This window comes from Solea solea, chromosome 7, assembly GCF_958295425.1.
Source record: "Solea solea chromosome 7, fSolSol10.1, whole genome shotgun sequence".
NCBI lineage: Eukaryota > Metazoa > Chordata > Actinopteri > Pleuronectiformes > Soleidae > Solea > Solea solea.
Window position 1 is genome coordinate 9,452,193 of NC_081140.1, and position 26,079 is coordinate 9,478,271.

At 40.1% G+C, this 26,079-nt stretch overlaps 1 protein-coding gene across 3 annotated transcripts in view; it reads left to right on the top strand.

Annotated features, from left to right (window-relative positions):
• Nucleotides 1-26,079, top strand: part of b3gat1a (beta-1,3-glucuronyltransferase 1 (glucuronosyltransferase P) a) — a 56,044-nt gene that overhangs the window by 19,675 nt on the left and 10,290 nt on the right. For all 3 annotated transcript variants that reach the window (XM_058633742.1, XM_058633743.1, XM_058633745.1), the window contains exon 2: nucleotides 9,697-9,907. The gene's annotated coding sequence lies outside the window, so the exon portion shown is untranslated. The remainder of the gene's footprint in view (nucleotides 1-9,696; nucleotides 9,908-26,079) is intronic.

Below are 26,079 nucleotides of genomic sequence, written 5' to 3' on the forward strand. Positions count from 1 at the left end.
ACAGATCTTTTAACAATGGTTGGGTTAAAAATAATAAGAAAATACTTGTTAAAAGACTTTCAGCAATAGGCAAGGCAAATGTATCTGTACAGCACATTATCATTCATATCATGTGTGCTCAGCGTGCTTTACAGAAATAGACGAAGCACAAAATATTAATAAAATCCTAAACAAATGAGGCACAATGGAAAAAATAAATATGTTCCGGAATGAGAAACTGACACAATAATACTTCACAATACAATGCAGTATCAATATGGTAATAGTATGGTAATAACCTTGAAAAACAGCCATGAGATTATGGTCATACCATCCTAATTTGTCCTAATTTCTACAGATTGTACAATCAGTGTAATGGTATTGCTAAAATTGTTTCTTCTCAAATCCAAGATTAGTACCATACTGTTACAATATTCTAACTGGACTGTACTATACATTGTGACCACAGACACCGTAGCCATTCCTGTCCAATCAGCTATCAGGCCCATGAATCTGCGCTTAGCATCGATTCAACCAAATCCTCTCTGCAGTGTGCGGTGTTTTCCCTGCTCTCCTATTAACGTGCACTGTCAAGTAACTCCCCACTGTTTCAAATGAAGATAAAAAGCAACAGCAATTCCTGCACAACTTCAAATCATAACACGCACCGCAGTCACCAGCTGCCACTGTGTTGTTTTGACTGTGGAGGAAGCATCGCGTCGCAGGAACACTGAGGTCAAAATCTGCTGATGGAATATGAAGCGGTGCCTGAAGGAGCACTGAGTGAAGCAGAAAGTGTTTCTGTCAGGTCTGCTGATGGCAGACGCAGGAAAGCGTCTCGTCGTTTGTCTCTGTTCTGATCGGAGCTGTCAGTGGAGACTCATTTGGTGAGAAATACTCTGTACACTCACACAGTTTCTGTCAGAACTACTCCTTCTGTCTCAGAAACAAAGAATTAAAAAAAACGAATGAATGGATGGATGGATAAAGGGATGGAGATGCCGTGACGGAATTGTCAAACATGTCTTTATCCACACGTGGCAGGTGCTACAAAGCAGCACCGATTCAACAAGGACAAACATGTTCCTTTTAATGCCTCCCCTTGCAATTTAAGGGTAGTGGAGCCCTTCAATTTCCCCATGCCGCTGTAATTATGCAGACAAGGTGTATGAACCATGTGATTGTGTTCTACGGCAGAAGGTATATTACCTTTTTAAGATGTCAAAGAGAGAGCCTCTGGGAGCAAAGTATAATTGCAGCTCGCAAAGAAAACTGGGACCGTGCTATTGTTCAAGTGTAAGGTTTGGTCACACTATTCTTCTGGATGTGTTTCAGTAAATTGATTGAGAAATAATTATACTGTATGGTCATTATAGCGTTGTGTAAAGAACAAACCTCATGGTGGCCTAAGACATTTCCACCATGCTGTACATATGTTATGTTAATATCTTTTTGTGGTGAAAATGTACCTATTAGTGCTACATGTTGAAGCAGCAGAGAATTCTGACTTTAATCTCAGGATTAGGGCCAAGTATGAAAAAACTAACAAACCTGGGGGGAGAGGGGTAATCTATAAGAAAATAAAGTCACAGTGGGCATTTTTAGCACCACAGACAGAAACAGATTGCTCTCACCTAATCTCATAAATCTGCAATTTATTTCTCGAAAAAATTATCTTTTTTTTTTCATACTTGGCCCTAATACGCTGTCATACTTCCATATGAAGCAGTTACATTTTTACAGTATTAGGGCCACATGTAAAAAAAAATATGAAATAAACGATAAAATAAAACAGCATGAATTCTGAGATTAATGTCATAATTCTGACTTTTTTCTCCAAATTCTTTCAACATGTGGCACTAATACTCTTCCGTAGTCAGACTTCAAGTTCAAACACCCAGAAAGATTTTTCCCTATTTTGCTTTGCTGTGTTTGCTATGAAACCCTTTTTTTTTTTACTTGAATTAATTGAATTAATTATGTGACAAATTACATTACATGATTACATAAATTAAACCAACATCTCCTGTAATAAAGACACTATATGTATTCTATTTCATATTGTATTTCAAACGGGATGGAACAAGCTGTGTCACTGCTGCATACTATTATTGGCATTTAGCTCGAATAGACGTTTTGGCTTGCATGCATATCCATAACATCTCACTCAAGTGCAGGTTTAACAATTAAGACTGTGGATAAGGAGTGATGAATAGCTGCCTTCATTTTAAATGCATCATTAAAAACATAATCTGTCATGTCAGTAAATGACCTGCAGTCACGGAGCTTATGATGTTCGCTGAAGGGCCGAGGTCAGAGGAACGATAATCACAGGTCATGATCCTGTGAAAGGACAAACCGGATGAGATGAAGCGATAAATATGGCAGGCAGCATAAGTGTGTTGTCTGTCCACAGCAACAGCCACAATTATTGTGATAATAGCCCATAAACATTCAGTGCAGGGAGATGAATAAAACTGCAAGACCGGCACACGTCATCACCTCCAGACTTTTCCTCTGAGTGTCAGGTGACCCTCCTTCCACTTCCATAACATTCTCCGGGCCCGAATCAAACATGAAGCGAAGCTGCAGAGGACAAACAGCAGTGAGCTTACCCACCGGCCAGGGGAGAAAATGACCCCTTCCTTTACTGTCTCTCTGGGATCAATTGAACCTTTGCAGGAGCTGAAAATGACCCTGGGAGGTTGAGCGACAGCTGTGAGGATGAAAGGCATTGAGTGAAAGGTTGTGGATGCTTCACTTTTGGGAGTGAGTGTGCTATTAGTGTAATGGTACTTGAAAAATCAACACTGGCCTGTCATAGTGGCCGCAGTGAGCGAAAGGAAGGACTGTGAGTCTACTTTGTGGAGCTCAGAGTGAGCGGGCTTGTCATCAAAAGCAATACATTATTCTTTTTTAGGTTGAGAATGAATGCACGAGTAAACTGAGGAAGCTGGTGGCAGAATTTGAAACAGAGTAGCAATGTGTTCCGACAGGACAGAACTAGGGGCTATTATCTATTTATACCCCAGGGTCCTGTCCTGAGATTTTGGCTGTTTCACCCAGCAGCACCTTCAGGCTGCCAGTGTTATTCCTGTACGGCTCCGCAGCTCTGGCTCAGACTGAACATTCTTCACAGGGATCAGTGTATTCCAGAAAGGGCGCACGCGTGTTTGTGTGTGTGTGTGTGTGTGTACCTGTTTTTATATCACTGTGGAGGTTTTAACCGCACAGACACCAACCCATGGGGACTTGTGTCTCAAATCTAAAGTCCCTGTGGGCCTAAGTGACTTTATAAGGATTAAGAATTTGAATTAGGGTTGGGTTTAGGATTGGGTTCAGGTTATGGTAAGGGGAGAGTTAAAGGTTTGGCATTCAATTTGTGGTGGTTTAGGTTAGGGTAAGGTGTGAGAGGATACAGTGTGTCACACAGTGTGTGAGTCGTCCCCAAAGACATAGTGAACCACACATGTATGTGTGTGTGTGTGTGTGTTTGTGCGTGTGTGTGTGGCAGGGGGAGGAGAGGTAATATGACGGGGATTGCCTGTAAAGCCACAACCTTCTCCTGTCCTCTGTCTCTGTCAGACGTTCTCCTCGAGGGGATCAGCTGGTAATATCAAAGCACGGCTTTTCAAAGGTGTTTGCCAAATCCCCTGGAGAACCATTTGAACAATTCAATCTTAAACTGAGAAACGGAGAATGTTAGTTTTATCAATTCAAAAGATTATTTCACAGCTTTTGCAACTGAAAAACAACTGACAGATGGTAATTGTGGCAAGTTAAAATGACTTCACGTTCAATTTAGTGAAATAAAACTATTTACTCTTACAGTGTCCCTATACTGATAAATGAAAGTTTAATATTAAACAAACATTTATGACACTTTATTCGTTTAGTTATTTTGAAGGTAGGCTATATGGATTGCAGGAGGATCTACCTATATCTTAAATCCTCACCATAGCCGTGCCAGTTCGCTTGCAGTGCAGTCAGCATTACATGATATGATAACTGTGGCCATAACTGGGCAGGTTTAATAGCACTGGCTCTCAGCCAGGGCATCGAGGAGTTTTGGTTCAGCCTGAGCTGCAGGAGTCGATGCAGCTACAATAATGCTGCACACAAGGGGGACACTCTGCAACAAGGCCTGTTATTGCAGGAATTTATATTTAGTGCCTTTATTGATGTTTCATATTTATCTGTGGAACCCTCACTGCTCACAAGTGTGTTGGAATACTGGACTTTTATGTTTACATCATTTTTAGTAAGTGTATGCCAAAGAGTACAGTAGCATAACTGAGAATGAGGAAGGACAGATTACATTTAGGGGCTATAACATGAATCCCTCCAGATTAATGGAGGGATTCCCACAATTGTGTTCTCTTAATAAATAATAATAATAATAATAATAATATGATAAGTGACACGAGGTCTGACAGTGATGAGTGTAAGACAACAGCTACGTGTGAATAGAGATTTCCGCAACCCGCTCTTAGCTTTTGTAGCACGCCATCAGCGCCAGCTGCCGAGCGTCGCCATGGCAACCAATGGTCAGGCTGAGCTCAGCGCAGAAGCGTATTTGGTCCTGAGAAAGACCATAAGCTGAGAAGCAAACAAAGACTAAGCTGTGATGAGAAAACACAGCTCAGTATTGACACACATATGCAAATTGTCCCGCTTGTGTGAACTTTCTGCTGCATCCATCACCAACATCTCCAGCTATTTCATCATGTCAGCACACACTGCGTAATTAAATTGTATACCTTGCAGAATGCGTAAGGCTGTCTGGAGATTACTGCTGTGAAATCTTTCAAATAAATCACCTTTGAGATAATTATAACACATCATCACCATTAAGCCTCTGACATTTCCTTTAATCTTTAATGTGGGTATAATTAAAGGCTAACATTAAATTCAACGTGCTGAATTCTATCCAGCTGATAATTGACTAAATGGGTAATTATAATTTAGCTGGATGCCTTTAGCTGGATGAGTTCTGGGGGCACAAGGGTGACCTGTATGCTTGATGGTAGTTCTTGTGACAGTACAATGTGTGCACTCTGCAGCTTGGCCTCATTGAACTGTCAGGAGCTGTGGGGGACGCAGCGCCGTCAGCCCGCCTGCCCACCCTCCACCATCCATGAGATCGATCACTCCATGAGAAACCTAACCACCTCAGCTCCTCCAATTACTGCTGATGGGTCACATCTTTCTGTCAGAACAAGCGCTGGAGCCACACGGCACCTTTCAGAGCCAGAGCGAGGCAGAGAAAGGATGCAGTGGTGCACTTGCAGTGGAAACAGGAGGCAAAGAAAGGAAGACAGAGTAAGAAGGGAAGTGGTGACAAGTGTGCTGAAAACCTCCCATGTTGAACTTTGCCAAGACGGATGCTGAACTTAGACCCGCCTGTGCATTATTAATATTGACCACTTACACAAGAATAAAGAGGCATTTACTCATCAACTGACGTGCCTGAATTAATCATAGAGCCATACTCAAAGGCATGATGAATTCTCTTTCATGACAAACCTGGCAATTTTCACTTACATGACAGATGTCTTCAGAAAGAAGGCGGCCACCAGCCTCGTCATTATCTTTGCTATTAACTGACACATCAAAGATTCAGCAGAGGATGGACTCGTTCATCTCGTTTCTTTATTCAGCAGGGCAAAGTTCACATAAACACATCTTAAAAGACGAATAATCCTATCCCACACAGTATACAAATTATGTATGTATGTATGTATGTATGTATGTATGTATGTGAGGAGACGGGGGATTATGGGATGTCTGCAGTGCACTCTTGCAAAGGTGTGACCCTCCCAGGATGCAAAGATACACATAAAAAGCTGTTTCCAGAGTAAATTGTAAAGATATAAGCTCGCGGTTGCTATGGGCAATGAACTTAATGCATATACAGTATATGTGTGTGTTTGTGTTATAGTCCTGCCTTGGACATTATTCCCTGTGGCTCCATCATGGAAAGGACTGTACACATATAGCTTCTCTTTAGAACTATAATATTGTATAGCCTCTTTCACAAGTATGGTTAAACCAGTAAAAAAAATAAAAAGGCAATTAAAACTATTTCAGTGGTTGATCTGCCCTGTGGTGTTTTTTTGTTGTTGTTGTTTTTTCATACCTGCATCACCCATGCATGAACTGTGACATCACAGGCATGCCAGAGAAAGAGAAAAAACAAAAAAACGCCATAGCTTTCTGGGATAATGTCATTGGGTTATAATTTACATCATGTACCTTAGTCATTTAGTCATTGTCATTGATGGAATTAATGATAATGAGTGTAGTCCCAAGATATAATCATTAATGGTAATGGCAATGCTGAAGGATAGGCTATAATGGTGCACCAGAAAAGGCACATGGGTGACAAAAATAGAACAAAGGAAGAATACATTTGCATGATGACCCAGGTCTCTCATTCCCACTGATGCCAATCGGAGTGACTGTCAATTAAACACATTTCCGCTGGAAAAAACATTTAAACCTGGAATTAAGTGGGTGTTTTTAACTGTTGAGAATGCAGTATATGTGTGTAAGTATACGGCTACAGTGTTAGATTGTGTGTGTGTGTGTGGGTTTCTGTGCACAAGTCCCTCTCTATATGTGATGATAGTTCACATTAACAGGTTTCTCGTCAGTCAATATAAAGCGCTCTGTCTGGTCTCGCCCTGCATGCAGTCCCTCGGCTACATGTCTTGTCCTCCATCGGTCGCTGTCAGATGCACAGACCGTCATGGTCAGCCCACGTTAGAGCCGCCACAGCCTGCCACACAGAATGAGCCTGTTGGGAAGTCTGCGAGTCTGCACCCACACACATATGCCACAACGGTGGCTGCACAGTATTCGAGTTGCCCGCTGCAGTTTGGAGATTGTGCTGTGACTCCTTGAAGTCCTGAAGGAGTTTCCGAGTGCCTCACAGATGTTAATAACACATGAAGTGCAGCACTCGACTGCTCAGCGACGCACTGGATTGAATTGGATCCAGAATTGTTGTTCTTCCGAACAGTTGGGGACAAATTTGAAACTGAACATGAGAGCACACAATCAGTTTAACACCAGACTCACGTGCAGCTGGGGATGTTCTAGATGTTTTCCCTTCACTTTTGGACAGTGTGGCACGGGTTAACATTACGGTAGGCAAGCTTGTCCGTCCTCCTGTCAGGAGGACACATGCAGCTTGAGGTCCTTGACCTTTTTGGTTGCTACTTTCGGTAGGTGATTGCAATTTGAGTGGCTCTGCACTGAATGACCTGCTGGGCAACTCAATGTCTTGTACAATATCATTTTAAAACACAATTTTTGAGCAACTTTGACACTGTTCTGTTTACATATGAGACACAATATACTATTAGCTATTGTTTATGTATTCAATGCGCTTGAATTTTTTGTTTATTCACATTTGTATTATTTCCCCTCAATCTTATTCATATTTATTGCTATGTTGTATAAATATCTTTTTTTTTTTTATTTAACGACAGAAATTGTGTGCATTGCAGTGACGGCAATGCACACAATGGCCATGAAAAATAACGGCCATGAAAAATAACGCCCAAGGGAAATGCTGAAATGTATATCTGACCTTGGCAACGATAATTACAGAGGTGTAAATGTGGTGTACCATAAAATGGACTGATTTTGTCAAGCACTTGGGATATCAGCTCATTTGTGAGTTTATATCCAAGGCCTTCCAAAAGAATCACATTTCTGAGCTCCTTCAACCACTGATGTAGGCGATTATATGGTGTTGTGTCCATTGTAGAGTTCACAGAAAGTCCAAATATGGCAATAACGGTGTCAGGTGTTACTGTTTTGTTATATGCATTGGGTAGTCAAAAATAAGAGATCAGAAGGAGTGGACCTTAAGAAATAGCCAAAACTGCTGAGTTAAAGTATCCTGTTTATACTTATTGCATAGGGGATGGACAGTAGGATATATAACATGGAGCCTAGATGTTGTGTAGTGGAGCTCATGTACAATTTTAAATTGTATGAGTCTAAGTCCTGTATTGAATGCACTATTTTGTATCATTTGAGGATGTGATATCAGTCATTTCAGCCCCAAACTCATCTGCTCAGGTATTTTGTATTTTAGTGTCAGATAATACAATATGGGCTGTAGAAGAGAATACAGAAAAGAATACTTGTCCTTTTTGATAAAGTGATGGGATTTTTACTCCAGCAGGATTGAAGATATAAGTGCGGAAAACGACGTACATCCACAAGCGGCCTATTCAATCTGGAGCCAAGAGTAGTTTGGGTGCAATGGGCATGTGCACCAAAGGGAGAGGACATTACATTAGTACATTAGGGATGTCTTTAATGTGCAAGTAAACTAAATTGATTTCAAAACAAAAGTATGATCAATTGTCAATCATTTGCACCAATTTACTTTTGCAAATCCAAAGGTTTTGCTTGTAAATGCCTTGCATTCATATGTGTCTCGTGTGTGTGTGTTTTTTCTTTTTAAATAGCAGTTTGCCACACATGTTTTTGCCTCCACACTTTTTAAAATGGAAGTAGACACACAATATTTTTATTATTATAAAAGACATGGATATCCATAGGTTTTGGATAGTAACCAATATCAATGTAAGTTATTTGTTTTATGGTAATGGCAGTTTGAACAGCTGCATGTAGCAGTGGAGACCGTTTAAATTTTGTACTTATAGAATAAAATACCTGCAAAAAATGTAGTCTTCCAGCTTCTGTTGTGTCACCTCAGAGCATGTTTCAAATTCTGTGGCTTGGGTAACTCTGTGTGTTTCAGCTGGCTCTACAGAAGGGCCATTCCCCATGGATTAGAGATAATTATTTTCTTTTCGTATAACAACCCTACTGAATTTAGATTAGACCAATAACAAACATGCAACACTGCATGCCCCTCTGCATTGTATCCGGTCAAATGGGCTGTTAATATGCCCCGACCCTTGTCCCATTTTTCCTCACATGACATCACCTGGTCCCCCTCTATAACCTCAGAGGCTGCCCACAGGCACACAGAGGAAGTCTCATCAATAATGGAGAGTAGTGGCTGTGGGAGTCATGCAGAGGAATTATGGTAGAGTGAGTGAGAAGTGCAGTTTGTGTGTTTGCTCGACTTCTTTTCAAATGGACATTTTCAAATAATGCTACCCAGAAGGCATATACAGGAGGAATATGGCTATTAATAGCAGATAGGCTGAATAAATTGTCGGACTGAAGCAGTGTTTTAGCATCAGTGCACATTTTTCTGAGCTGTTTGTCATGTTTGCCCCTAGAGAACCGGGCACACGAGGCAATTACACAGAGAAAAATATGAATATGCACTGTTCTTTTGTTCTTTTAAAGGAAAGAATGTTGTCTGTTGTTTGATGACAATGTAAAATAACCATGTCCTGACTTTGGCTTGGCTCTAAAAGCCTTTTCCTCAAGGCAAAAACAAATATCTCATCAATTTTATGTCTGTCAAGCAGCATAGAATTTAATCTCACCAGAGCTCAGAGGAATAGATTCGCATAGTGGTAATCTCTCCTGATAAGTGTCCAGATGTAAACAAAAATTCTGTCACAAGGCACACAGAATGACCCAGAGGCTGTTATAGTATGGCAGGATCTCCTCCCAGCTGCCATCCTGCTCATTCCCCGTCCTTCAATGCCCCTCATTGTACTGGGAAGAGGAGGCCCATTCTTACTCACACCTCTCGTGCTCTTGTTTCTCCAGCGTTCAGCCCTAAGGATGACCAACTTACTCAGAGAGCTTGGATGTCACCTGTGTCCCCGGTTTCACCGCATTTGACTGCCTTCAACGCTCTCAAAGCGGCACCCATTGAGACGGGCTGGGAGACCAAGAACCCGACGACACAGACGCAAGTAGGAGAGGAATACACTGGAGGAGGGGCCTGCGTTCACTGCAGACAAGCAGAGGGCTGCTTGTGAGTATCCTATTGTTCTCATTGTTGTGGTGGGAACACATTTTCATACAGCTGACCAGTGCAGTGCTCATGCATGTGTGTGTGTTGAGTACAGTGAATATGAGCTGCAGTTCAGATGAACTGGTTTCATTAGTCTAATGAATTAATCTCACATATACATCTCATATTTTTTATATTTATTATATTATATCATATATATGTATTTATATTGTTTATTAATAATCAAAGGGCATGGTTGAAAGGCAAAAGTAGGATGCAGACTCTCCTCTTCTCATCTCTGTCTTCCTGCTTTCTGTGTGGCTTGCACTAGTTTACCAGGAAATCCAGCAGAATAATTAGTTGGAGGACAAGGGCAGAGTGACCTGACACATCCACTTACCCCTGCTGTCTATGACCCCCTCCACCCCCCATCCAGCCTCTGATATTATTAGAGGTTGATATATATAAGTAGGCATAGCACATGGGAGCACTGGGGAGAAGAGGGATGGAGAGGGAGGACCAGAGAGGTGTTCAAGAGACCTCAAGAGCTGTGGCTGCTGTTGAAAAAGCCATAGAAATGTAAGATTAGGGGATTTAGGGACTTGAGGAAAATATCTAACAGCAATTTTCAGTGACATTGCAATGGTGATATGTGATATACTCTAATATACAGTAAGTCAAAGTGAAGCTTTCACTGTGAAGCAGATGTAAAATATGTTTCCAACATGTATGCATTATATTTGTGAATACACATAGAAGACACAGTTGAATAAGTCTCGCATTACATATTAACACTTATTAACAACACTCTACATCCATGCATCAAAAAAAGAGATATCCACCATTAAGGGAAAAAAAGATCCCTTAATGTAAAGCTTGTTTTTATTCAAACTGTGGCTGAAAGGTGGCGATTCAACACTCGCCCTTTTTGGGAAGACAGAATTGTTTGCAGCGCCATGTTTCAACTGTCAAAAATGTACTTGTCATATTCCTGATATCACCTCAGTCAGCTGTGATTTAAGTGGCAGCCAGGCAAACAGTTTGCTCATGTGTGGCTCCATCACGTGAGGACAGGCATGATGTCTCCCCACCAAGCTTATAGAGCACATAGCACTGTAGCATGTAAAGATTTATATGGCACTCTCAAGCCCTTTAATTGGCATGAGCCGAATTAGCAACGACTAATTAACATAGCAGCCTTAGCATCATGGATTCATAGACAGCTGTGATTGCTGTCAGAGTGAAATTAACTCTTTCAGTCTCCAGGCAAATGTTGAGACATGGCTGGCAAAAACACACTCCCCCATCACACACACACACACACACACAGTCACTCATCCACATGTATATGCAGATGAGATTCGTCTGTTTCCTCTGGCTGTTCTCTGTTCTCGGCAGAGCTGTCACACATGCTGCATCTTAGAGCACCGGGAGACTGGGGTTGATTCAAATTAAACTGAGAGGATGTCCTTTCCAGGTCTACACAGGGCCACCGAGACATATGTGTCCCCAGGGAGATCCCGACAAAAAGACAGCAAGAGAGAAGGGTGGGGGCAGGGAGAAATTGTTTGTGAGAAAGAAAGAAAGAAATAAGGAAGAAAATTGTGTGTCTGTGTGTGTCATAGTTTGACAGAGATAAAGGTTTGTACACTGGAGCGCTGTGACGAAAGAATTTCCCGCAAGGGATTAATAAAGTATATTCTATTCTATTCTATTCTATTCTATTCTATTCTAAAATAAGAGAAGAAAAGGCTCAGAGAAGCTAAGGCCACCAGACACACCCCAGAATATAATCCCTCTCATGCCCTAACCAGCAGATTCAGAGACTGATGTTTGTCAACATTGATCCCTTGGAAACTTTTAATATATTTACATTTTTAACATGTATTTTCTGGAGAAAAGACATTGTGGAAAAATAATGAACTTTTCAGCAAATGAATACCATCACGAGAGCGACTACTCGACATGTTGTGCCTTCACTATGTGGGACACAGTGATGATCACTTTTCAATATTGTCATAATGAATTGATCGCTTAATCTCGAAATGAATATGGCCATACGAGTAGTGGCTTTTGCTCTGTGTCAGCGTGGATTGGCTCCAGCGCCCCAAGACCCTCATGTGGAGGATAAAGCGATAGACGATGAATTAATGGAACTAATGAGGAATTATATTCAGTGTATATTCATATAAAGGAATTAATGGAGAGTGGGAGAGGTGGAGTGAGAAAGACAGCAGAGCAACAGCCCCTGCATTTAAAAAAGGGGGAGGAGTCTGAGACAATGAGCCTTGAACTGATTGGACAAGAGAGTGATGTAAGAGTGAACCAGTGATGCAAGCATGGACTAAAATAGCCAATGCAGTGGCACGTGTTTGACCAGAGAGGCAGTAGATTTTTATCACAACATGTGTAAATGCAATACTTTAACTTTCACTTGAAAAAAGTAATTTAGGGGTTATTTAAAATAATTGAACTGAAATCGAAATGTTTCACAATAAATATACTGTATTTTGCAATTCCGGCTTTGTTTTTTTTATTCAAACAAACTCACATATTAAATTAGATTATAAAAAACAAATATGTGGATTATTTTTATAATTTAATCATAATGTCATCATTGTGTCTACGTCAATCAGACATAGTTTGTTCCTGACTCTGATAAGCACATGTCACAATTTTACTGCTTTGTCAATGTCAAGCAGTTTGATGTATAAAAAGCAACAGCAGGGTGTGTTAATCTGTACTTTATCACAGCTTAAGTATGCAGACTAATCTCCCAAACAATGATACACTACACCAGCATCTAAATGGCAATACACATAGTGCAGTAACGCAGATAACAATATCCTGACCTATAGAGGAGATTTAGAGCAGACCACCATTATTGTTTTATTATCCCACCTACAGGCATTGTTATTAACAGTAATAACATCCTGTCACCCCCTTACCCTTGATGATAACCATACCAGAGACTAAGGTTTGAAACTAAGAAAATGAGAACATAAATGATTAATTGAATTATTAAATGTGTCTTCCCTGAAACAGCATACGTTTTTTCCCTTCTAGTTTTGCTTACAAACCATATCATCCATAAACGCCGTGCCCAGATTTCAGCTCAATAGGTGTGCTTGTTTCTCTTAATGCTGGGAAAACATTGTTCATCATTGTCACTCATTTTTTTGCAGCTTTTCTCTTGCTGTTTGTTGCACAAGTTCTTTGTTCTGCAATGAAACACTCTGCTCTGCATAAATTCTACATGCCAAGTTGTCCCGTTTCAATTTCGGCATTAGCTGCCGAATCATTCTCAGACTGATGATTAAATTTAAAAGTGTGACGCACAATAAGTGTGTGATTACTTACAGGGAGTGGAAATGAGCAGTTCAAAGATAATAACACACACTTTGGTGGTTTTAGGCAGGATATGCCAACGTTGTCTTGCCCTGATGTCCAGGGTTTGGTATTTATTATAACTCCATTCTACTTTCTATTTTAACTATTTTTTAATAAGTGTTACTAAGTGTTAATATCTTTTCATAGAGTAATTTCCTTTTTTGGTAATGCATGTTTATTATTTATTATCTTTATCTTTACTGTCTTGCTGCTGTAACAATGTAAATTTCCCCACTGCGGGACAAATAAAGGACTATCTTATCTTATCTTATCTTATGTAGCAGTGTGTGTAAGTCTTTAAAGATTTTAGATGTACAGTTAATACCCAGTGTGTATGTGTAAGTAATTAGTGACATCTAATGGTGAGATGCAGAGAGTAACAAAGTACAGTGAATGACAAACTGGACAGTAATACAAAATCGGCAGAAAGAGCAGTGACATCTGCCTGAAGAAAATATCCTGATTGATGAGTTAATCCAGTTACCTGTGCTCTGACACTTTAAGGTGTTCCAATTCACTTTTGGGGATTTTTTCGTGGTGTAATTTTCTTGCAACGCTTGAATTCTGTAGACTAAGCTTAACTGTATGACCAGGTTTCCTGGTAAGCCCTTTCTTTTGAGTATGGCAACAGTCTGATTCACAGGGAATTCAAGGCAAATTCATGTTATTAGTGTTGACACAATCAGAAAATTGGCTTTAAGTTGGGGCTTTCTTGTGTTTGTGACACTGAAACCTGATGATTATCTGGTGAGGGTTTGTTTGTGTTGCAGTGGACATACACAAATATCGTAACCTGTGTTGTTTTTTCCCAGGCCGCAACAAGCATTCATGCACCTGCAACGTTTAGAAAGACATAGATCCTCATCCTGTATCATTAGCAAATACCTGGATAGTTAATAAATATTTGCCTGTGCTGAACAAAACAATGAGCATACCAAATGTATACAGTGGTTAAGGTGTGGACACTAGAGTGGCGCAACTGTGACTCAACTCGGTAACAGCGATGTTTACTCTTGTTATCTCGCGGCGTCTACCGCAAACATGTTTTTTGGAGCCGTATTTACTTTTCTTTGGTGACGTCCAGTCGCTGGTCCTGCACTCTCAACGTGTAAAATTATCCGCTATCAGAGTCGTCTCAGTGCTCTCTACAGCGGACTACAACTGTCTGCTCTGTTTATGCTTCAGGCTTCCTCTTCAGTCATTGCAGGCGGGACTTCCGGTACAAGGAAAGCGACGCTTGTTTTGTTTGTCGGGTTTGACCCTGTGTGGCTCCTGTAGAAACATGACTTTGCGGTAGCGGCCTGTGACCATGTTATTATAATGGCTTATTCAAACGCTACGAAAATTATACAATAATAATTACTATACAGCGAATACATAACGCAGGTGTTCATTATATGGATAGTAATTCGGTTTTTGCTCATACATCCCTAGGAATACTACAAAATGTATCTTTAAGGATTGAATTAAAAGGAATGCTGCATAATCATTGTGTGTGATTACTTACACAGAGTGGAAATGAGCAGCTCCCAAGATATTAATGCACACATTTTGGTGGTTTTAGGAGACTCTTGAATGCAACAGTATCTAGTTGGCTTTTTCAACTAAATTACAGTTATGTTTGTTCTTTTTCTGTGTTCATTCAGAGCAAGCACTCAAATTGCTGCCATTCATGATTAAGTGTTTTAAGTGTTTCAGTTTATTCATTTCTGAATGCTCTAAACTGGGAGGCAAAATGTGGAGACTGTAGAGTGCAAAGCTTTTTCACACGTTGTCATTGAATTGCAAGGTTAGAAAGAGTAAAGGTGTTGTGTCATGATGCAATCGTTCGCAATCTCATTGTTGAAATGAAAAATGTCATTTACAATTTCCCTCTTGAATGCTGAATTATTCAGTGAGCAGTGAACCTGGTTTTGAATGGAAAACCATTCGCTGCACAGTTATTGTAACAAACACAGCAGACGCAGGATGTATGTACACAGAACACCAAATCATGTTGTGAAACAAGTATTATTTGTATTTTTATGAAAATCTATTACACACTTATATAAACACATACGTACACATGGGCAGTATATTCAATAACACTCCAAAATGTTACTCACTGGACCTTTAATCCTGAACAACATTGAACCAGATAGGTGGGATTCAGCAAACTGCCAGTCAAATTATTTTGTCCAATTTTGTGGAGAAGAAAAAGGACAAATACATCATACTGTCAGCTGTAACGTGGAAAATCAGACACAGCAAACAATGACAGCAACAGGGAGTCATGTTGTTGTTTTTTTTACACTGAATGGCAGAAATATGAAGACGACAGTAAGAGCAGTGACATCTGCCTGAAGAAAATATCCTGATTGATGGGTTAATACAGCTACCTGTGATCTGACACTTGAAGGTGTTCCAATTCACTTTTGGGGCTTTTTTCATGGTGTAATTTTCTCGCAACTATTGAATTCTGTAGACTAAGGTTAACTGTATGACCAGGTTGCCGGGTAAGCCTGAGGGGGTGCTTCATCATTGAGATATAGCTGCATACAATTAGCTGCATACGCAAGAAATGGGTGTGTGGCCACATAACTTTTATATTTGTTTCCAAGTGTCACAAACCTCTTATTTCTAACTTACTACACTCAATGTAAAAAAAAAAACACAAACACAGATATAGATGAATAGATGTGGATTTCGATATCATAATCAGAGCACAAACAGCCATCAGGAAGTCCACACGCACTGTCCCGAACACCGATCTAACTCCACAGAGGCCTCAAAATTTCAAGCATGATGACCCACACATGTCAACATATCGTTATAAGCTTCACTGCTATTTGAGACAAATACCATCGTCAAACCATGGTCAACTCATGGTAATTAACACCAATTCATCATATCATTATCACATAAGAATGTGTGGTTGAGGACAAAAACATCAATAATAGGGTCAGTATCCAGGGATGTTACTCTCTTAATATTTACAACCAAAAGTGCAAGATTGGCTCGGAAGATTTGGATACAGAACCCCAGTGTCGTTGGCAGCGGTTACCTCCGTATTTAGAGGTGGAATATTGGTGCTTTCTGGTGCTGGCTCTACTGAATGTGCGCAAAATTGGTATTAAGAATCGCTTAAATAACTTTACACCAAAGTGCCTTTCTGGAGTTGCACATGTGCGCTTGTGCAAAAGCATAAACGCTAGCATTTTACTTCAAGGGGTTATGTGAACAACTGTATAATAAAATTCAACAAAATTCAAAACATTTCAAATTACTGATAATAAAATTGGTGACATTTTCAAAGTAATGATAATGTGAAAATCTGATTAGACTGAATATATCATGAAAGTGCTTTGGTGCCTCTAAGGGGAGCTGAAGCACCAGCAAGTCACTCCTCAGCGCCGATTAATCCACCCGCTGTGCCAATCTAAGCTGACATAGAGCGACATGATTAGCTGAAACCTTTTCACACACTTTAATGTATCTTGTAATGTGAGAGAACATACACACATTATAAGACATTATTATAACCAGATGAATGGCTCTGTTAAGCCAATGACCTTTCATCTTCCCAAATGTTCAGACTCCATCCATCCAAGTAGAAATGATTTTGCTAAAGTAGAAGGTCAAAGAACCAGAGACTTCAGCGACACATTCATCAAAGTCATGATGACATGATGGCCTCAGAGAGGTCATACACACATGGCACTTCACTGGTTACCAATCGTGATGAATTTCATCTGGTCATTATTTGGATTTTAATACAGTGAAAGTGACAAATAAGAATGAGGATTTACCGAAAGCTGAAAATATTTATGATAATCTATAGACTGCTTTCGATACACTGGCATCTGATGTCAAGTCTGCAAAGCAACTGATAGCGTCACCGTGCTTTAAGATGAGAAGCATCCACCGAACAAGGTGTTCTTGAAGTCCTCTGGGTTGTGCATTCAGCAGAATTTAAGCAGCGCAACAAGGCAAAAGATAAAAACTGATTGACTGAATGCTGATCGGAAAAAAAATAAACAAAAAACTGATCATAGTCTAATCCACAACCCACACTCTTAGTAAATTGTGCAACTCTCTCTTCCTGGGGACTTTACAACTGGGTGGCCTAATTGGAGCCATTTCCACATATAATGTGGAATCCCCATGGGGACTCATTATGGACACAGTGCTGAGTGACCTTAGCTATTCTTCAGCCAGCCGTTCATCAGGTTCCTATGGTTCCATCCTATGACAGATATAGTGCAATTATCTTCAGCCTAGCAGCTATTGATCCCCATATTAGAGAGAAAAGTTGCATGGACTTATGTGTTTGACAGTGTCACTGGGGGACACGGGCCTGGAAACTGCAGGAATGACTCAATGATACAGTGAATGTGGAAAGCAATGTTTTAACTCCACACCCCATGTAGTTCAGATATGGGTAGCCTCCCTCAGCGATGCACACAATGTTGTCTCTAAGACCAGAAAACACACTTTTGTGACTTTCACAAGTGTATAACCTGCACGTGGTACCCTTGCTTTAATATCAGAGACTTCTCGTGAACACTAGCGACCTTTAAGTTGTTGTTTTGTGTTTTATTTTGTGCATTTGTTAAATGACTATAAGATAAACTGTACATGTTCTCGTAAAGCAGATAAATCTTCTAGATAATAAGCTGCTCTGCCAGACAACCTTCCTGCCTGTTAACCAAATGTTTGATCACTATAAAGTATCAAACAACTCTGCCCTGTCCCACCCATCACCAGTTTGACATGAATATTCATGTCAGCTGTTTGAGCCTTCTTTTCCTTGTGTAGCCAACAGTTTTTGTCATTTGCCTTTGCCTTGTTTGCTGGACACCATCTTTCATGTAAGTGATACTCACTGATTTGATCATTGATTTAATTTACTGCGTTCGTTACCTGTTCTGTTATAGTTATAACCTACAGTTTGGCACCCAGCAGTCATTTACCATTGCTTAGCAACAATACAGGTGGAGAAAAATGAAGCTTAGGAGGATGATTTTTTTCTTTCATTGAATTGTTTTAAAAACATTGTTCTTATTCAGCACTTAAACTTGCTAGATTAAAAGGACGTTCATTTAGTCCAACAATGACTGAGGTCCTTTCCCTCAGTATTATCAGATATGTCATTGTCCTACAGCTAGGTTTTCATGGATACTTGCCCACCATCCATGAAGCCGAAAATCTCAGCAGAAACAGTGGCGCTCATGGCATTGTACCTTTTGTCATTAACCCATATGCTAGTCATATGCTCTTTAATTTGGCAGTCGTTGCTCTGTTGAGCCAGTGACATCAGAGCCATGTAACAGCTCGCGTTGAAATATCAAGGGCGCAATGTTTTTACAACTTTGCTAACGTGCTACTTCATTAGGCCTGCATTTGACATCATCCCTTGTCTGACATTTTACGACAGATCTTTAAATGTCAATGCTTTTATGGTGGTATTCAAGAAGTACCACGTGGTATAACCTGCTGATGATATTCATTTCAAACTTATTAGATGCTCACAAGAGGGTCCGTGGTAGATGAATATAAATCAATAAAAAGAGGAGATGGTTACGTACCACGTGGTTAATCAAAGACAATGGCGATACATCTTGCCAGTGGATGAGTAACAAAATAAGCTCTTCCTAGGGCCGATTAAAGCCTCTATCAGGATAATGTGAATGCTGTTAAAAGATGATCATATATTGAAAAACATCAAAAGCGAAATCGTTAGTTGCTGTTGCATGTGAGGGCATCATCTTGCATTCATGTAACAAATAGCAAATGGAGACAAATGATTCATGTGTGCAGTAAGCGTGGTGAAATAATGAATAATAACAATGATTATATCTCCACTGATTACAAAGTTGAACGAGTTTCCACCACAAATGACCTGTCTCCTGGGTGCCATATTTAACTGGCAGCTTGTTCTGTATATATGCTAATGGAAGCATTTCATCAGCATACACTGTATACAGCACTGTGGCAACACACTGAATAATTATGAAATTAAGAAAATACCAGAGCTGGATATGAGCAAACTGACATGTGCATTGAGTCAATAATTATTATGTGTCAAGTTTAACTGCCTCTGTCTTTAAAACCCCTTCTTATCCTGGGGAAGGTTCTGCTGAGCATACATACACATCTTGACACTTTAGAAGCACTCAGTTGTCACATGTTGATCGCAACATTTACTTATTTTGCCCACTGGTTATCTTGAGTTATCTTGCTTGAGGCTAGTGGTGTCCTCATTTGTCATTTTTCATATAATCACTGATAACCGTCAGCTCTCGTATTCCTCATAGCTGTATAGTCATGTTATTCAAAACACAAACTCAATCTAATATTACACCAAATGATTAACCATCGAAGATATTCTAATATCGAGCACACGCACACACACACATAGCGGCCGATGCTTGTTGCGCGTGATGCATCTGCAGACTGATTGCATTAGCTGTGGAGATACCAGTGAGTGAATTCTGAGGCTTGTCAGAATTCTATGAAAAAAATATTAAAATTGACTTTAATCTCAGAATTTTGCTCAGAATTCAGTCTTTAATCTCAGAAATCTGACTTTAATCTCAGAAGTCTGACTTTTTCTCAGGATTCTGACTTTAATCTCAAAATTAATTTTTTAACATGTGACCCTAATACTCTTCTGTATGATGCTCATCTATTTTCAGACAAGCAGTGAGTTTTCTTGACAGATGCTCTCCAGAAAATAAGATTAATCCTGTCTCTTAACGTTAAATCTCTATTTACACCAATTACTTCCCAGCCCAGCTATACTGTCAGCTCCACCGTCAAATCCCCCAGGTTTAATTAGCAATGATCAGATTCATAATTGTATCTATTTTCCTTCCACAAGGGCATAAAATTAGTGGATTTAGGTACTGGGAAATCTCTCATCAGGGAAAATCCATATCCCTGATCTCAGGACTCAGGACTCAGCAGAGAAGCACAAGGAAGTTTTGAAGAGGGAACGTGCGGCAGAGAGTTGAATATCTAAATTCCCTCTCAGGAGGTGGGTTTTAATGATCAAATCAATCTGGAAGCTTCCTTTGCCGACCTTTGACCATATAGAAGACAATCAAACTTGACTATCTAGCGGAAGTAAAAGTCGTAACACGGTTTCCGTTTGTCAACCTGCGGAACGATCATTACCGGCATAATCCCCACCCGGCCAAAAAAAAAAAAAGGGCTGGGGTACCCCTGAGTAAGGTACCCAACCCCAATGCTCCCCGGGCGCTACTCAGTGTGGCAGCCCACTGCTCCTAATCCTAGGATGGGTCAAATGCAGAGGAATACTTACAATTGTTTATATAGCATGAGGGGAGGTCACATTGTGGGTGAAATCAATGCCTTCCAGACCAAAACATAAAATAAATAACTAATAATAAATGCTGTCCTCTCCCTTTTCATTGTGAGGTGCTGTTTAAGTGCTGTTTAACAACCATGAATCACTACTGAAGACTCTCCAAAGGCTGATTTGTATTGATTTAATGTCATTTGCAACAAAAGCGTAACACTGTTGATCATGTTAATCGTATGGATATCTATATGATATATTACTGAATGATCAAAAAAGGTATTTGTTAAGGTCAATGTTGCTGCTTCCTGTATAACTAGTCACAAAAACAGAGTTTACTGTGGGATAAAAAAAAAAATCTGTTGTGCCAGACATAATATTCAGAGCAAAGAAGGAGTAACCTGGTCTTTGTTTCCTCTGAAATTAACTCTGGTACAAATAACAAAAAAATTAAATGTGAAATTGCTAAAATATAAAGGTTGTGTCTTAGTTTTGATTCTTTCTTTTTTTTTCAGTATTTTTCAACTTTCGTTGAAAGAAAAAAAAAGTTATAAGTAAGGTTATATAGTTCCTGCATTCTTAAACTATGACCATAAAGCAACAGAAGTTTGTCACACAAGGAGAAATTACAGATAGTAAAAGTCAAAGTCAAGTCTATGACATAGATTTTTTTCATTTCACTGATCATTTAAGTTGACCAGCAACGTGTCCATAAGAATTTGTAAATATTACAGTTAACTTAAAGATCAGTTTAGATTTGAGCTCCTTAATGAGTTGATGGCTGTCTGGCGCGCCCGTAAATTATATCTGACAACCCGACTGGATGAGGAATTCAGAAATTCCTCATCCAGTCATTCCTCTGTAATCATCTCTGTGCTGTCACTTTGTCTTGGTTGTAGTCAGATTATCAGTTTAACAACCAATGGATGACACATACATCCTCCCACCTGCACAGCCCTTCTCACACAGACATAGTGTGCACGCACAGAGTGGCATAAGGAAAATTGTTAGCTAGCCTGTGGCCCCGAGGACATGGAGCGTTTTATGAGTGAGAAACATGGACGTCTCACCCAGAGACTCAGTTGCTGAATTTGGCCGACTGCTCGCGTTCACTTGTCAAAAGCTGTGAGGCCCGCACATCTGGTTCAGAATGAACGCTGACTCATCAGTGGAGTTTTATACTTCTAATATGGATTCTTGGATCAGAGGTGAGGTTGAAATAAACCGTAGAAAAAGATGAAAAATGGTGCAGTGCCTTTTTGTTTCTGTTTTAAAGGAAGCTTTGAATCATTGTCACCGCTTTGAAAGCAATCACGTTCGCTGTTAATGAAGTTAGTGTCAGTGACTTTATTCCCTTTTTAATGCAAACAAGCAAGTGACTCCTTGTTCCAGCCAACAGTGGTGTGTGTGATGGGATGTGCCGCATGACTGATTACATTTAATTAGAAGTCCTAAAAGCTAACAAGATCTAGGTATTAGCTGAGAGGTTTTATATCATTATCAGACAGTGTTATTGATTCCTGCCATGGTCCTGTTAATTTAGCTCATTTTTACTTCTTCTACTTCTCTTGTCTTCTCCCACATCCTCATTTCCACAGGGCTCCATTATTATTTGTCCCTAGATAATTCCATAGTCCTCAGACACTTGATTTAAACCAGCATATTACACCAGGTTCTTCCACATCATCATTTATCATTGTTTTGCCTCCTGTATTAGCGCGTTGTGTTTTTTTCCTGATTGGTTTGAGGAAAGAATCAGCAAAAGAAAACAAAGCAAGCCAAAGCAGGAGTAATACCAAAGGGTGTCATCCTAACTATAATCCTCCAAATGTTTTCTGATGTCGGTGAAAACCATTTTGAAGCTTGATTTACACACACCCCCCCCCCCCCCCCCCCCCCCCCCCCCCCCGAAGCTCCTTTGTAACCCACCTGCACACATTTTGGTAAACAAACACAATCAAGCAATCCACTGCCGTGTTAGATGTTTTTTGACTGTATGTCATCAGCAACACTCTGATTGTGACAAGAACTTTGGGGTGCAGTGAAAACACAAACCACACACATCACTGTAAATTATTTCCCCCCGGTAAATAAGTTCCTGGTAATAAAAGATCCTGGAAATGTTGGTGGAAAGGGGACTAAAGTCTCCCTCGACTGTTGAGTTGCATGTGCTAATACAGCAAAGCATGTCCAGGTTTCAGTTTCAGGACTCTGCAGTCACAGTGGAACGTCAGTGAACTCAGCCAGCTGTGAGAAGCGACATCTTGCTCCTAGCATTGGAACTGTGAGTTTAGGTGTGCCCAACAGTAAATTAGTCAGAGGACGTTGAAGGCAGGGTGCGTCAGACAAACCCCTGGTGTTTTCAGCAAAAGAGAACCTGTCTGAAGACTGGCGCTCTTAAATCTTTGAGCATTGCTGAGAAAGCACGATCCAGGCGAAGACCAGAGCTATCAATCAAGGCCAATGCTCACAGCTAATGGCTTATTCAACTTCTCCTGAAATAAAACAGCCGTCTTCATTTAAATCAAGCTTGAGAAACTGCACACTGGCTGCTGCACAGACTGTATCTCACAGCAATTACAGTGATTGTGCTGTCAAGATTAGCAGAATGAGTAAACAAACATTATATTTCAGCAAACTCTTATTAATCATGCTTTGGACAGTTTATGATAATATTAAAGTGTTTATTTTTTCATTTATCATTTATCATCACCATTGCACTTGGTTTCCATCGGCATTATTTAAGGAAACTAAAGAATAAACATACACATACACATATGCAGTGTTTCCACGACATGGTCCCAGCTCCCCTCGCCTTGGGCTCTATGCGGTTTGGTTGGTTTTCCATGACAGTATAGTACCTCTTCAACGTGGGCAGAGTCATCACTACATGGCTGCATGAAACGGTGACTTCGTTTTACACACACACAAACGAGTGACTAGTGACTTGTAAAGCAGTTGCTTGCAGTGTTACTGAATCATTAGAATCAGTTCATTAAAAAGATTAGTTCAGTACTTCCTCCATGACGCCGTCTGACACAGTCACTGAACTGCAATACAGCGGCAGGGTTAGTGATGCATGCAGAATGCAGGCTTTCAGTAGTGCTGTCACTAAATACACCGGACTCCCCCTGTTAAATGTGGAGATTTGAGACATTTCTTTGGTAATTGGCGGAGATTTACGCACGTTTTCAGGATTGTTGAGTCTTCTTAACTGATCTACAGTCCAGCATTGTTTGCTTTGATTCTTGTGTTGGACGTCTTTGCCAATTAGGGTTAGGGTAGGGTTAGGGTTAGGAACCTCGCCAGAACATATACTAAAAACAGTTCCAGGTACTATCACTAATGGATACGCAAAATAACCGTGCCGTGACGAGGCGAGGCAAGCCGCGCTAGTGGAAAAGGGGCTATAGAGTGTCAGCATCTTATTTTTGCTTGTTCATTGTGATCCTATTGGGTTTCACCATAATAATTGTAAGGGCTTGACATTGAGTGACTGTATGTTATAAATCAGCGCTGTTCAAATAAAATTGAGTTGAATTAAACTACATAGTTGTCCTTAATCTTACAAGCAACCACAGCATTAATACCGTAGCTGCCTTCCCTGCATTACGCTATTATTAGCTTGTCTCAATGCAGGCACTCATTTCATGAGGACAAGATCAATTTCTGAGACTCGCTTTATGGCAGGTGTGAATTGGATTGATGTAACCTTTCATTGAACCTAAGCCTTGGATGTGAATAACATCCTGGGAAGAACAAGGAAAGCAGAAACAAATCATCTTCAAATCGTATAATCTAAAGACCAATCTCCACCAAGTGGTACAGTTTGGTTCAGTGCATTGTGTTATTTTTTTGTTTTCAGAAACACTGCACTGTTACACTGATATATGATTTAAACCATGATGCAGCTATCACCATCCAGACTAGTTAAAACGCAAGCCTGAAGATCCCTGATATTTGTATGACTTCTATTCTAAGAACCCTTTCTTCAGATGAGTTCAATTAGTTTGTGTAGAAAAGACGCTCATAAAACACTCAAACCAATCCAATCCTTGGTGCACCCTGGTCTTGATGACATGTAATTGATCTAAACAGTACTGCAATGAGTCTGTTAAGCGTCTTTCACACTAACATTCGTGGGTTTACCTTATATTAAATCTGGGTGAAGCCACAATAAGGTGTCACAGATGTAGGTAGGAAAAAACAACTATGGAACTACAAGGAACTATGTAGCTCTTATTGCTAACGTCATGTGTAATGTCTTTTAAATGATTGTTTTGATAATCCAAATGATGAAATAAACGTTTTATTTTTAGTAGGTTAAGGATCACGACAAACATTAATGCTATCAGCAATCCTCAAAGATGCACCTTCGTTTATTAAAGTTGGTGGTGATGAATCTGTGCTTTTAAATCCATAGTCAGGACTATGTGCAAAAATAAAACCCCAGAGAAACCTTTGACAGATCCCCTGCGCTTTGCTAACCGACTTCAAAAGCAATTAAGCCTGGTGAAATCAATGGCTGCAGATTCAAAATGCACTTTTAATGACACCTCTAGGTGAAGCTGTTTTGTGGGCCTGTGACAGCAACATCAATAATGATCTATGCAGCAACTTGTCATCATAGAGTCCCCAGATACTGTATTCAGGCTTCCCACACTGTGGTTGGCATCAAATTCAAGGAGTTTTCATGGATTTCTCGAGGACCAAATCCCTCATATTCAAGGACTGCATATGCTGATAGAGCGTAAGACGGGTGGACAACTTGCAAGAGCCACGTCCACTTTTATTGATTTGCAGCACTCTCTGAATCTGGCCAAGTGATTGTCCTTAGGATCTTGGGCAAACCAATCTTTTTAATTTTCTTTTGTGAGCCAAAGATCTTGGATTTTGTATTTCCCAGACAATCGCGTAATTTGCTCTCTCTTGCTCATTTTCAGCCCTACAAGTTCTAGATGCAACAGCATTGTGAGGTTATTGTGAGGCCCTTACATTTGGTGAGGTGTTTGGCTCGGAGACTTTACACTGGCCTGAGTGTGGCAGGCACTTGTACTATACAGTGTTTCCTTCAGTGTATGGAAGAAAGGAAATCAGAAGCTTACGTGCATAACAATACCTAACAGCCATTGTAAAAACTTTCTATCTGTGCTGTTTAGTCTTTTTTTTCACCTCAGTGATGACCCCGCCTCCCTAAGCCTGAAAGAGAAAGAAAAGGCCAGCTCTCCTAATGATAGGGAGGGGGTCATCACACATCACTGAAGATAGATTTTATAGCATAATCCTACTTATGTAAACATTGACTTTATATCTTTAAAAAAAAGACACATTAAACCATTAAACTTGATCGGTGCAGTCATGCCATTTCAATTTGATTCTCACAGTGGTTCATTTCTTGCATGCTTAAATGAGATTTCTCAAATAAATACAAACCTGAACCAGCTGATATGGACTCAGAGGAAAGTGCAGCTTTGCGTAAGAGTCAAATAGTGGAGACATC